The sequence below is a fragment of the Eurosta solidaginis genome, chromosome 2, assembly GCF_040869045.1.
Source record: "Eurosta solidaginis isolate ZX-2024a chromosome 2, ASM4086904v1, whole genome shotgun sequence".
In the NCBI taxonomy this organism is placed as follows: domain Eukaryota; kingdom Metazoa; phylum Arthropoda; class Insecta; order Diptera; family Tephritidae; genus Eurosta; species Eurosta solidaginis.
Genome location: NC_090320.1, coordinates 8,169,161 through 8,181,131, shown reverse-complemented (window position 1 = coordinate 8,181,131; position 11,971 = coordinate 8,169,161). Strand labels below are relative to the sequence as shown.

At 35.7% G+C, this 11,971-nt stretch overlaps 2 protein-coding genes across 2 annotated transcripts in view; both read right to left on the bottom strand.

The window, feature by feature from the left end:
- cta (Guanine nucleotide-binding protein subunit alpha cta) overlaps positions 1-11,971 on the bottom strand; it is a 47,016-nt gene that overhangs the window by 1,570 nt on the left and 33,475 nt on the right. The window lies entirely within an intron of this gene.
- The window catches only part of Caper (RNA-binding protein 39-like protein Caper), a 103,031-nt gene that overhangs the window by 64,247 nt on the left and 26,813 nt on the right, over positions 1-11,971 (bottom strand). The window lies entirely within an intron of this gene.

The window sequence follows — 11,971 nt, the reverse complement described above, 5'->3', positions numbered from 1 at the left end:
TTCCCCCTTACACTAGTCGGTTGAAGCTTATCAATCTTCCAACTCTTGCAAATCGTGGAGAAATGCTAGGCGTAATATTTATGGCTAAATTATTGAATGGATTGATTTCTAGCCCAATTCTCTTAAACGTTTACTTCGTTCGAGTGTCAAGACATTACAAACCTCTTCTTTTGAGGCAGTAAAGAACTAATTTCGAATTAAATGAACCTTTTCGGTGTTTGTCTCATGATATTAACACTCATTCTAGTTCATTTGATATAACGGATTCACTTTTTACCATATAGAAAACTGTCCTATCCTATCTTAACAAAAACAAATAAAAACAAGTAAGGACGGGACTGTCTTCGGCTATGCCGAAGACTTCATACCTTTCATGAATGGGGCTGAACAATAATCTTATCCCGTTCGTAATCTCCGAATAATCGGATGTATAAAATAAGAAATATCTAGTGAACAGATCTACATACCTAAACGATTTTTAAGATAAATATAAAATAAAAAATAGGTAGGTACTTTGTGTGAGGATGCAAAGTTTCAGGTTTTTTGTGGTCTGCGTGTAAAAACTATGACTACGAATCACGTATTTCAACAATATATGACGTAAACGTAACTATTTGATGAAATGTTATGAATTTTGAAGCTTCTAGCCGTAAAAAAGGGGCAAAAATGACAGTTTATATGAAGTATATAATATATATACCACCGATCTCTATGATTTTTTCAGACAACAATATATGCTATATACGTAAGCATTTGGTGAAATTTGAAGCTTCTAGCTGTTAAAACGGGGCAGAAATTGCGCAAAGTTTCTTATCTGAACAATCGGTTGTATGAGATATATACTATATATACCACCGATCTCAATGATTTTTTCAGACATCAATATATGCTATACACGTAAGCATTTGGTGAAATTTGAAGCTTCTAGCTGTTAAAATGGGCTAAAATCGCAAAAAAAAATTTATATATATACTATATATATATAATATATATACCATCATATATATATTATATATATCACCGATCTCTATGATTTTTTGACACAACAATATATACTATATACGTAAGCAATCGGTGAAATTTGAAGCTTATAGCTGTTAAAATGGGGTAGAAATTGCGAAACGTTTCTTATCTGAACAATCGGTTGTGGGGGATATATACTATATATATGACCGATCTCATAAATTTTTTCAGGCAACAGTATGTGCAATATACGAAGGTATATGGTAAAGTTTGAAGCTTCAATCTGTTAAATTGAGTAAGATATTACAAAAATCCTCTTTTTCTGAAAAATCGGTTGTATGGAGGATATATGCTATAGTGGTCCGATCCGGCCGGTTCCGACAAATGTCTAATCGGACGCCCAAATACACCTGCTCACCAAATTTTATCAAGATATCTCAAAAATTGAGGGACTAGTTTGCATACAAACAGACAGACGGACAGACGGACCGACGGACATGGCTAAATCAACTCAGCTCTTCAACCTGATTATTTCGGTATACTTAATGGTGGGTCTATCTATTTTCCTTTAAGGACTTACAATTTTGGGTTTCGTGACGAAATTAATATACCATTTCATTTTCATGAAAGGTATAATAAAAATTGTACGTCACTTACTTAACAATGTAGTATATGCATAATCTCTAACTGTTATTTATAATACTCAACTGAAAAAGTGCGATAATTCATTACCAAAGACGGATAAAGCGATGAAACTTGGTAGGTGCGTTGACCTTATGACGCAAAATAGACAATTAGTAAAATTTTGGACAATGGGCGTGGCACCGCCCACTTTTAAAAGAAGGTAATTTAAAAGTTTCGCAAGCTGTAACTTCGCAGTCGTTGTAGATATCATGATGAAATTTGGCAGGCACATTACTCCTATTACTATTCCTGTGCAAAATCGGATGACGAACACGCCAACTTAAAAAAAAAAAGTTTTTTAAAGTCAAATTTTAACAAAAAATTTAATATCTTTACAGTATACAAGTAAATTATGTCAACATTCAACTCCAGTAATGATATGGTGCAAAAAAATACAAAAATAAAAGAAGATTTCAAAATGGGCGTGGCTCCGCCCTTTTTCATTTAATTTGTCTATAATACTTTTAAGGCCATAGGTCGAACAAATATTTATCAATCCTTGTGAAATTTGGTAGGTGCATAGATTCTATGACGATAACTGTTTTCTGTGAAAATGGGCGAAATCGGTTGAAGCCACGCCCAGTTTTTATACACAGTCGACCGTCTGTCCTTCCGCTCGGCCGTTAACACGATAACTTGAACAGAAATCGATATATCTTTACTAAACTTAGTTCACGTACTTATCTGAACTCACTTTATCTTGGTATAAAAAATGGCCGAAATCCGACCATGACCTCGCCCACTTTTTCGATATCGAAAATTACGAAAAATGAAAAAAATGCCATAATTCTGTACCAAATATGAAAAAAGAGATGAAACATGGTAATTGTATTGGTTTATTGACGCAAAATATAACTTTAGAAAAAACTTTGTAAAATGGGTGTGACACCTACCATATTAATTAGAAGAAAATGAAAAAGTTATGCAGGGCGAATTCAAAAGCCCTTGGAATCTTGGCAGGAATACTGTTCGTGGTATGACATATATAAATAAATTAGCGGTACCCGAGAGATGATGTTCTAGGTTACCCTGGTCAACATTTTGGTCGATATCTCGAAAACGTCTTCACATATACAACTAAGGGCCACTCCCTTTTAAAACCCTCATTAATACCTTTAACTTGATGCCCATATCGTACAAACACATTCCAGAGTCACCCCTGGTCCACCCTTATTGCAATATCTCGAAAAGGCGTCCACCTATAGAACTAAGGCCCACTACGTTTTAAATAATCATTAACACCTTTCATTTGGTACTCATATCGTACAACACACATTCTACAGTCACCCCTGGTCCACCTTTATGGCGATATCCTGAAATTGTGTCCACCTATAGAACTATGGCGCACGCCCTTTTAAAATACTCTTTAGTACCTTCCATTTGAAACCTATGTCATAGAAACACGTTCCAGGGTTTCCCTAGGTTCATTTTGCTAAATGGTGATTTTCCCTTATTTTGTCTCCAAAGCTCTCAGCTGAGTATGTAATGTTCCGTTACACTCGAACTTAGCCTTCCTTACTTGTTATACAATTACATACATATTTACTTATTATTTGTTATATTTAATTTAATTTATTATTCTTAATGTTAAATTTTTATAGCTCATGCTATTTGTTAAAAAATGTACCTATATACTTTGTACTTTCGTACTTGAATTACAATACTATAATTACATCTTAGTAAGCAATGTTTTTCCTGAATGACTTTTGTACAAAATTAATAAGATTTTTCAGTCAATAAAATTCATTCACTGCGTTTAAACAAATCGTTTTTCATCAGGTTATGGGCCCAGACCAGTTCCAGTTCCAGTTGCAAATAAAATCGCGCATTTTTATAATGGCTTCGTCACTTTATTCGATCGACAAATTGGATGACTCGAATTATGACTCCTGGTGCGTTCAAATGCGCAGCGTTTTGGTACATGGCGGTTTTTGGAGAGTGGTCAATGGACAGACCAAATTAGAAGATTCAATGACGGCTGATGAGAAAACGGCGTGGGAGTTGCTGGACGAGAAAGCATTGGCAACAATTGTTTTAAGCGTGAAATCTAATCAGTTGCTACATTTAAAAGAAGCGAAGACATCGGCGCAGGCGTGGGAACAGCTTCATAATGTGTATAAACCTAGAGGGCCAGTACAAAAGGTGGCATTATATAAGCAGTTGCTGAACCTACGTATGCGGGAAGGCGAAGGTATGTCAAGTTATTTGAATTCGTTTGCGGAGGTTACAGGGAAATTGTCCGAAACTGGTATTGACTAACAAGAAGAGCTTCAAACGATCATTTTGCTAGCTAGTCTACCAAGGGAGTTTGAAAATTTTGCAATTGCCATCGAAACGCGCGATGAACTTCCTAAGTATAACGTGCTTAAGGTTAAACTTTTGGAAGAAGCGGAAAGAAGAGGTCAACATGCTGATATTCAAGTTGAAAATAGTCAGCAGGGCTTTGGTACTAGCAATGCAGCAAAGAAACATCAGAAATCGGCGAAAGAAAAGTCCCATTTTACTGGTAAGTGTGGAAAAAAAGGCCACTATGCGAACAAATGTGAGAAAGGTAAGAAAGGGGAACAATCCTCATTTTCTATGGTTGGTGTTGCAGAAACAAAAGCTCTTGATAAGACATCATGGTATCTTGATAGTGGTGCCACATCTCATATGTGCAATAACAAAACCTTATTTTCTAAGTTAACAGATCATAAGGAGAAAATAATGCTAGCAGGGGATGCGTACATAGAGACTCAGGACAAAGGCGAAGTAAAATTGTTTTACAAGCAAAGAGAGATAGTTTTGAAAAATGTTCTTTATTCACCAAAGCTCAAGGCGAATTTCACATCGGTGAGTAAAGCGGTTCAGCATGGTTTGATAGTAATTTTTTCGTCCGATCATGTAGTCCTGAAGAATGCAGCAAATGCGGTTATACTCAAAGCTATGAGACAAGAAAATTTGTTTGTGATCTCAAGTGAAACAGAGCGTTTGTTCACCATTACGGGTGAGCGAGAAATATGGCATAACAGATACGGTCATTTAAACTATCAAAGTTTAAGTCAGTTAGTTCAGCATGATATGGTTCGTGGAATGCCATCAATTAAAAGCAGCGAACATGCATGGTAAGCAAAATACATACTTTGCCATTCTCAAGTTCTGAGAGTCGTGCTACAGAGTTATTGGATCTGATTCATAGCGACGTATGCGGCCCTATCAATGTAAGCTCACTAGGTGGCTCCAGATATTTCCTTACTTTTATCGATGATAATTCAAGGCAGATATTTGTATATTTTTTGAAGGCTAAGTCAGAAGTTTTTGACAAGTTCAAGGTTTTCAAGCAACAGGTGGAACGACAAACTGGACGTAACATTAAGGTGTTACGCAGTGATAATGGCCGCGAATATGTGAATGGAGAGTTTACAGATTATTTGCAGCAACACGGTATTCGTCGGGAGTTGTCGGTTCCATATACACCGCAACAAAATGGTGTCGCCGAACGTGCAAATCGCACTTTGTTTGAAATAGCGCGTTCAATGCTGTTTCATGCTGGCCTCAGCTCGAAGTTGTAGGTGGAAGCAGTTGCGACTGCAGCATGCATTAGAAACAGGTGTCCATCAAAAGCTATTGGTAACAAAACCCCGTATGAAATTTGGAACGCAAGAAAACCTTATGTTGGTCATTTGCGCATATTTGGCTCAAAGGCTGTTGCTTTGAACAAAGTCCATAAGGGAAAATTTGATGCTAAAGGTGAGAATTTGTTAATGGTGGGTTTTTCCATGGTATCTAAAGCGTATCGACTGTATAATGCTAAAACGCAGAAGGTAATTGAGAGTCGAGATGTTCTATTTAATGAGAATATGCAAAAAGAGGCAGCTAATGACAGTTTCCAATTTTATATTGAGACCGCCGAATTTCAAAGTCCGAATCAAAAAGAAGAGAGCCAAGGTGAAGGTATTTCTGATGGTGTTGAAAGTGAGTGTGAAAATGTCCAAGAAGAAAATTTTGACACAGAGGAAGAAGACGAAGAAAGTGAGGAAGGTAGTGGTACTCCAAAAATTGGTCCAGGTAGACCAAGACTTATTCGTGGTAATAGAAACAGTATAATATTCTGAGTAGTGCAGTAAATGAAGATATTCCACAGACCTACGCAGAGGCTATTTCGAGCACAAAATGTGAAGAATGGAAGCAAGCAATGCAAGTTGAATTAACGGCACTTGAAAAAAATGGAACATGGACACAAGTTGAATTGCCACCAGGTGAGTCAGTAATTGGTTCTAAATGGGTTTACACCATTAACCGAGATAAGGACGGCAATATTGTAAGATATAAGGCGCGATTGGTAGCCAAAGGATGTTCTCAAATATGGGGTGTAAATTATAATGAAACATTTGCGCGTGTATGTAGATTTGAAACCATTCGATTGATTTTTGCTATCGCTGTAGAGCTAAAATTATATATGCATCAAATTGATGTGACCACGGCGTATTTTAATAGCGACTTACGAGATACTGTTTTTATCAAACAACCGGAAGGTTTTGTTTGCGGCGATAATCCTCGTAATGTGTTGAAACTGGACACCACTCTGCGTGAGATCGGCTTTATTCCTTGCAACAATGAGCCGTGTTTATATCGACAACACGGAAATCAAAATTTGAATCTAATTTTGGTTTATGTAGATGACATTATCATCGCAAGTCAAACGAAAAAAGACTTGTTACATATTAAAAAAAATATTACCGAGAGATTCAAAAGCGTAGACGGTGGTCCTCTAAATTCGTTTTTGGGAATGGACATTCAACGTGAAGGTGAGCGTGGTAATATAGCGGTAAGCCAGACATATATAAAGGAACTGTTAAAAGAGCATGGTATTGAGAGCTGTAGATCTGCAGCGACACCGCTTGACGCTGGATATCAAGTTGTGTGCAATAACGATACATGTAAGAAGGTATATTTAAAGACTTATCAATCTTCGGTGGGTGCGTTGATGTGGCTAGGACTTACAACAAGACCTGATATTTTGCATTCAGTTGCGAAGCTTGCACAGCGTTGTACAAATCCACATATTGAGCATATGGCAGGAGTGAAACATGTTTTGAGATATTTGGCCACAACAATCGACAAAAAGTTAACCTATGAAGCTACTGGAAAGGCTTTGATAGGTTATGTGGATGCTGACTGGGGTGGTGATCAGTCTGATCGCAAGTCATATACGGGTTACGTTTTTTGTTTAGCAAATGGCCCAATTTCATGGAAGTCAGAAAAGCAGCACAGTGTAGCTCTTAGTAGCACGGAAGCGGAGTATATGGCGCTATCATCAGCAGTCAAAGAAGCGATTCATTTGAGGAGATTAATCATAGAAATCGGATGTGGCGAAGAAAGTACACCAACAACAATTTTGAATGATAATCTTAGCGCTCAGCAACTAGCAAAGAATCCAGTACATCACGCACGTAGCAAGCACATAAATATCAGATATCATTTCATTAGAGAAATCATAAAGAAAGGCGATGTTTGTTTGAACTATCTTTCGACTCATTCTATGTTAGCAGATATTTTCACAAAAAATTTGTCAAAAGGAAAACATTTACAATTTGTACAATTATTAAATTTAAAATAATTATTGTTTTGAGGAAGGGTGTTAAAAAATGTACCTACATATATACTTTGTACTTTCGTACTTGAATTACAATACTATAATTACATCTTAGTAAGCAATGTTTTTCCTGAATGACTTTTGTACAAAATTAATAAGATTTTTTCAGTCAATAAAATTCATTCACTGCGTTTAAACAAATCGTTTTTCATCACTATTCATGACTAGCACTGTTAAATAATTTGTCAAATTGTTGTGCTAGGAACAAATTTTCAAATAAATACAAATACAAATACAAAACCGGGCGTCATAATTTTTTAAAATTTTAATATTTTTCAAAATAATGAATTATATTAATGTTAAATTGCGTTCAAATTAAGACAAACTTTGGGATTTTAGCGTTCGAAATGTGTGCATTAGCAAAAGAATGCTACGGATTATGAATAACTTATTATTTTATAAGTGTTTTCTTTGTACAAAATTATAATTTTATATAAAACTTTAGAAAACGATCTTTTCTTTTTCAATAAAAATTTTATTCTGCAGGCAAATTTCAAAAAAAAAAACTGATCAGTTTTGTCAGGGATATAATTTAAACGTTTAGTTTTTTCCAAAGGCCTCAAAAGAGCCAGATAGTTCCCTAGGGCGTTTAAATTGTACTAATCGATTCGGCAATTGCTCAGGATGAGCAAAATTAATATTCCGACTTGGAGTCATAAAACCATTTCCTGATGTCCTTTGCTTATAAAATGATGACCCTGGACCCACTTCCATTTGCTGCGGTTTATTTTTAAAATTTGAACCTGATAACGGACTACGTTTACTCGGAGTTACAGATGGACGGAAATTGTTAGTTTTTATCATAATATTACCTATAGAAAAAGTGTTTGCCAAGTCGTACCGTTTATGATTCGATTCTAATTCCTTAGCAATGGCTAATGCAGTAGGGAGGTCCTTTGGCCTTGATGAAAAAAGGATATCACATAAAGGACGACGGAGCCCACAGATGAAAACACGTAGCGCGTTTTCTCTGGCTTTTTCATTTAGCGCATCTATTACTTCTTTATTGTCACTGTAAGTCATTATATGCTTGTTAATTATCAGAATTAAATGCTCCGCAACATTATCATAATACTCTGCTATAGATAGACTACCCTGCCTAAGGATACTCCTTTCATTTTCTAGAACATATGTCGGTCTTTTAACTGCGTACGTCTGATCCAGCCTTTCAATGATCGCTTCAAAATTTAAAACAGTATTGAAAGATGACAACGTCATGTTGGCGCAACCAATAATTTTATTTCTAAGTATACCTAGAGCTACGTAATCCTTTAAAAAAAAAACTATAAAAACAATTTTAATATGTGCGCAGTACTCTAGAATGGTTTTAACAAAAAAAAATCATTCAAAATCGTATATAAATAAAAGGATAGTATCTTCTTTTCAACGATAGGACTTTTTATGCCCTCGTAATAAATTCAAATATTTAAACCAATTAGCCACATCAATTTTGATATCTACTTGCAGTTTATATTTTATTTTTAAATATAGGTACTTGATCGATTAAAAGATTATTGGATTGAAGGATATAAATTGATGATGTAAGTTGATTGTATTATTTTCTTTTCCTACCGTTAAAGACTAACCTGTCTGGAATATATTTTCCTTTCCCTGTAAGAATCGGCAAATGTTTTTCAGGATTCGAGCGCTGCCTTACTTTTATCTCCGTTAAGAATTGCTTGTTGTTTAGGGATTATGAATGATGCGGCGTATAGGATCTTATGATCCTTTTGCACGTTCAAAATTAATGGAGTTATTTTATTTCACTTTTTAAAGAGTTTCAATAGAAATATTTAAGATTGTATGATCCTTTTATTGGTCACTATTTTATTTTTCACAAAGCGGAATCAACGGGGCTTCACATCTAGGGTTTTATAATCCTTTGAAAAGCAAACTTTAAGACATCCCCACGTTGGGCGCCAAATAATAATTTTATATAAAACTTTAGAAAACGATCTTTTCTTGTTCAATAACAATTTTATACTGCAGGCAAATTTCAAAAATTTTCATTCTACATTTTCAAACTCATCAAAAATCTCAAAGAAAACTCTTTCACACCAAAGCCATACAGTAGAATAGCTTAACTTACAAAATATCGACGGCTGAGTGGAATATCACCCTGTTTCGGCTGCCAGTTCGAAAACGCAATTCGGTTGAAAACGCCTTATCTCAGTAATTTTTTCATCAACGTCCCAGCTAATGTCAAATTGTATTGAGTTCAAACTCAGACTGGGCGTTTTTAAAACAATTAGAGTGCTTTTGAAAAAAGCTCTAAAATAGTGTGTTATTTAAACTTTCTCTGAGATAAGGCGTTTTCGAAACGACAGTCGAAACAGGGTGATATTCCAGTCAGCAGTCGATATGATATGATGATAGTATGATTTGCTGTTACAGTATGACTTAGGGCACGATTTCTTTTGATATGGCACACATAGAAACAAAAACTGTATAATCCAAAAATCAATTTCCAAAAATTTTCTTCTCGATGATTATCACCGTCAATAAAAAAACTATCGGCATGCCTGTTTTTGTAAAAATATAGTTATTTTTATGCTATAAATTAGCATTAAAGATAAGGCTAGTTGGACCGTAAGTTGATTCTTTTTGGTTTAGGGTGGGATATGATTAGATATCATATGCCATGGTACGATATAATATGGAATAATATGGAAGGGCATAAGGCATGTCTTAATTCATATTGCCATCTATATCTAAATCTTATAAAATAAAGTCGCTAAATGCCATGTATGCACATAACTTCACACAGAATACTCCGATTTTAAAACGGTTTTTTGCATTTGAAAGCTTAGCTACGTGAGATGGTACAGTTAATATAATTTGAAGATATATATTATAGCGGCGTGGAAAATTGCCAAAATGTAGCAAAAAATCATAAAATTTGTGTTTACACAGCTATAACTCATAAACGGATGGATGGATTTCAAAAATTCTACTTTTCATTAAAACTTTGAAATATTTACCTTCGATCTGCATAAAAAAAATACTTGATTCCTTTCTTATATCAGCCAAATTGTTTAAACAAAGGTAACATTTTTATCAAAAAATGCGTATGTGTGTTTGTTCGCTGTGAACTGTCCGCGCTAATTGCTTTTGAGTGAGGCTTGATGCGACACATACATACGTACATATATAGCATTCGCTGCGTTATTTAACTTCGGGCGTAGGTTTATAGGTATGTATGGATGTACATAACTATATAGTATAAAACAAAGTCGCTTTTTCTGTCCCTATGTCCCTTTGAATGCGTAAACCTTTAAAAATACGCAACGGATTTTGATGCGCTTTTTTTTAATAGATAAAGAGTGATTGAAGAGGAAGTAACGGATGAACATATTTGGCTGAAAATTGGTGGAGGGGTAGCTTAGAACCAGGAGACAGGCATAGGCTAATTTTTATCCCGTTCTGGATAGGGTCTTGAGATCAAAACGTGGACGTGGGTAATCCTGGGATATGTTTGTACAATATGGGTATCAAATGGAAGCTGTTTATGAGTACTTTGATACGGGGTATTTTTCGTACCCGCGGGTGACTAGGGTCTCGAGATATAAGCGAAAACGTGGACGCTGGTACCCCTAGAATGAGTTTATACAATATGGATAACAAATGAAAGCTGTTGATGAGTGTTTTAGTAGAGGGTAATTTGCATACCCCTGGGTTACTGGGGTCTCCAGATATAGGCCAAAACGTGGGCCCGTGTACCCCTAGACAGAGTTTATACAATATGGATATCAAATGAAAGCTGTTGATGAGTGCTTTAGTAAAGGGTAGTTTTCATACATATTGGTGACTAGGGTCTCGAGATATAGGCCAAAACGTGAACCCGGGTATCCCTAGAATGTGTTTATACAATATGGATAACAAATGAAAGCTGTTGATGAGTGCTTTAGTACAGGGTAAGTTTCATACCTATTTGTTACTAGGGTCTCGAGATATTGGCCAAAACGTGGGCCCGTGTACCCCTGATATGGATATCAAATGAAAGCTGTTGATGAGTGCTTTAGTACAGGGTAAGTTTAATACCTAATTGTTACTATGGTCTCGAAATATATGCCAAAACGTGAACCCGGGTACCCCTAGAATGTGTTTATACAATATGTATAACAAATGAAAGCTGTTGATGAGTGCTTTAGTACAGGGTAAGTTTCATACCTATTTGTTACTAGGGTCTCGAGATATATGCCAAAACTTGGATCAGGGTAACACTAGGATGTGTTTTTACATTATGGGTATCAAATTGAAGCTGTTGATGTGTGTTTTAGTAGAGGGTAATTTGCATACCCCTGGGTTACTGGGGTCTCCAGATATAGGCCAAAACGTGGGCCCGTGTACCCCTAGACAGAGTTTATACAATATGGATAACAAATGAAAGCTGTTGATGAGTGCTTTAGTACAGGGTAAGTTTCATACCTATTTGTTACTAGGGTCTCGAGATATATGCCAAAACTTGGATCAGGGTAACACTAGGATGTGTTTTTACATTATGGGTATCAAATTGAAGCTGTTGATGTGTGCTTTAGTACAGGGTAGTTTTCATACCTACTGGTGATTATTGTCTCGATATATATGCCAAAACGTGGACCCGGATACCCCTAGAATGTGTGTGTAATTTGGATATCAAATGAAAGCTGTTGCTGAGAGCTTTAAAGTAATTTTCATTGTGATATTCGA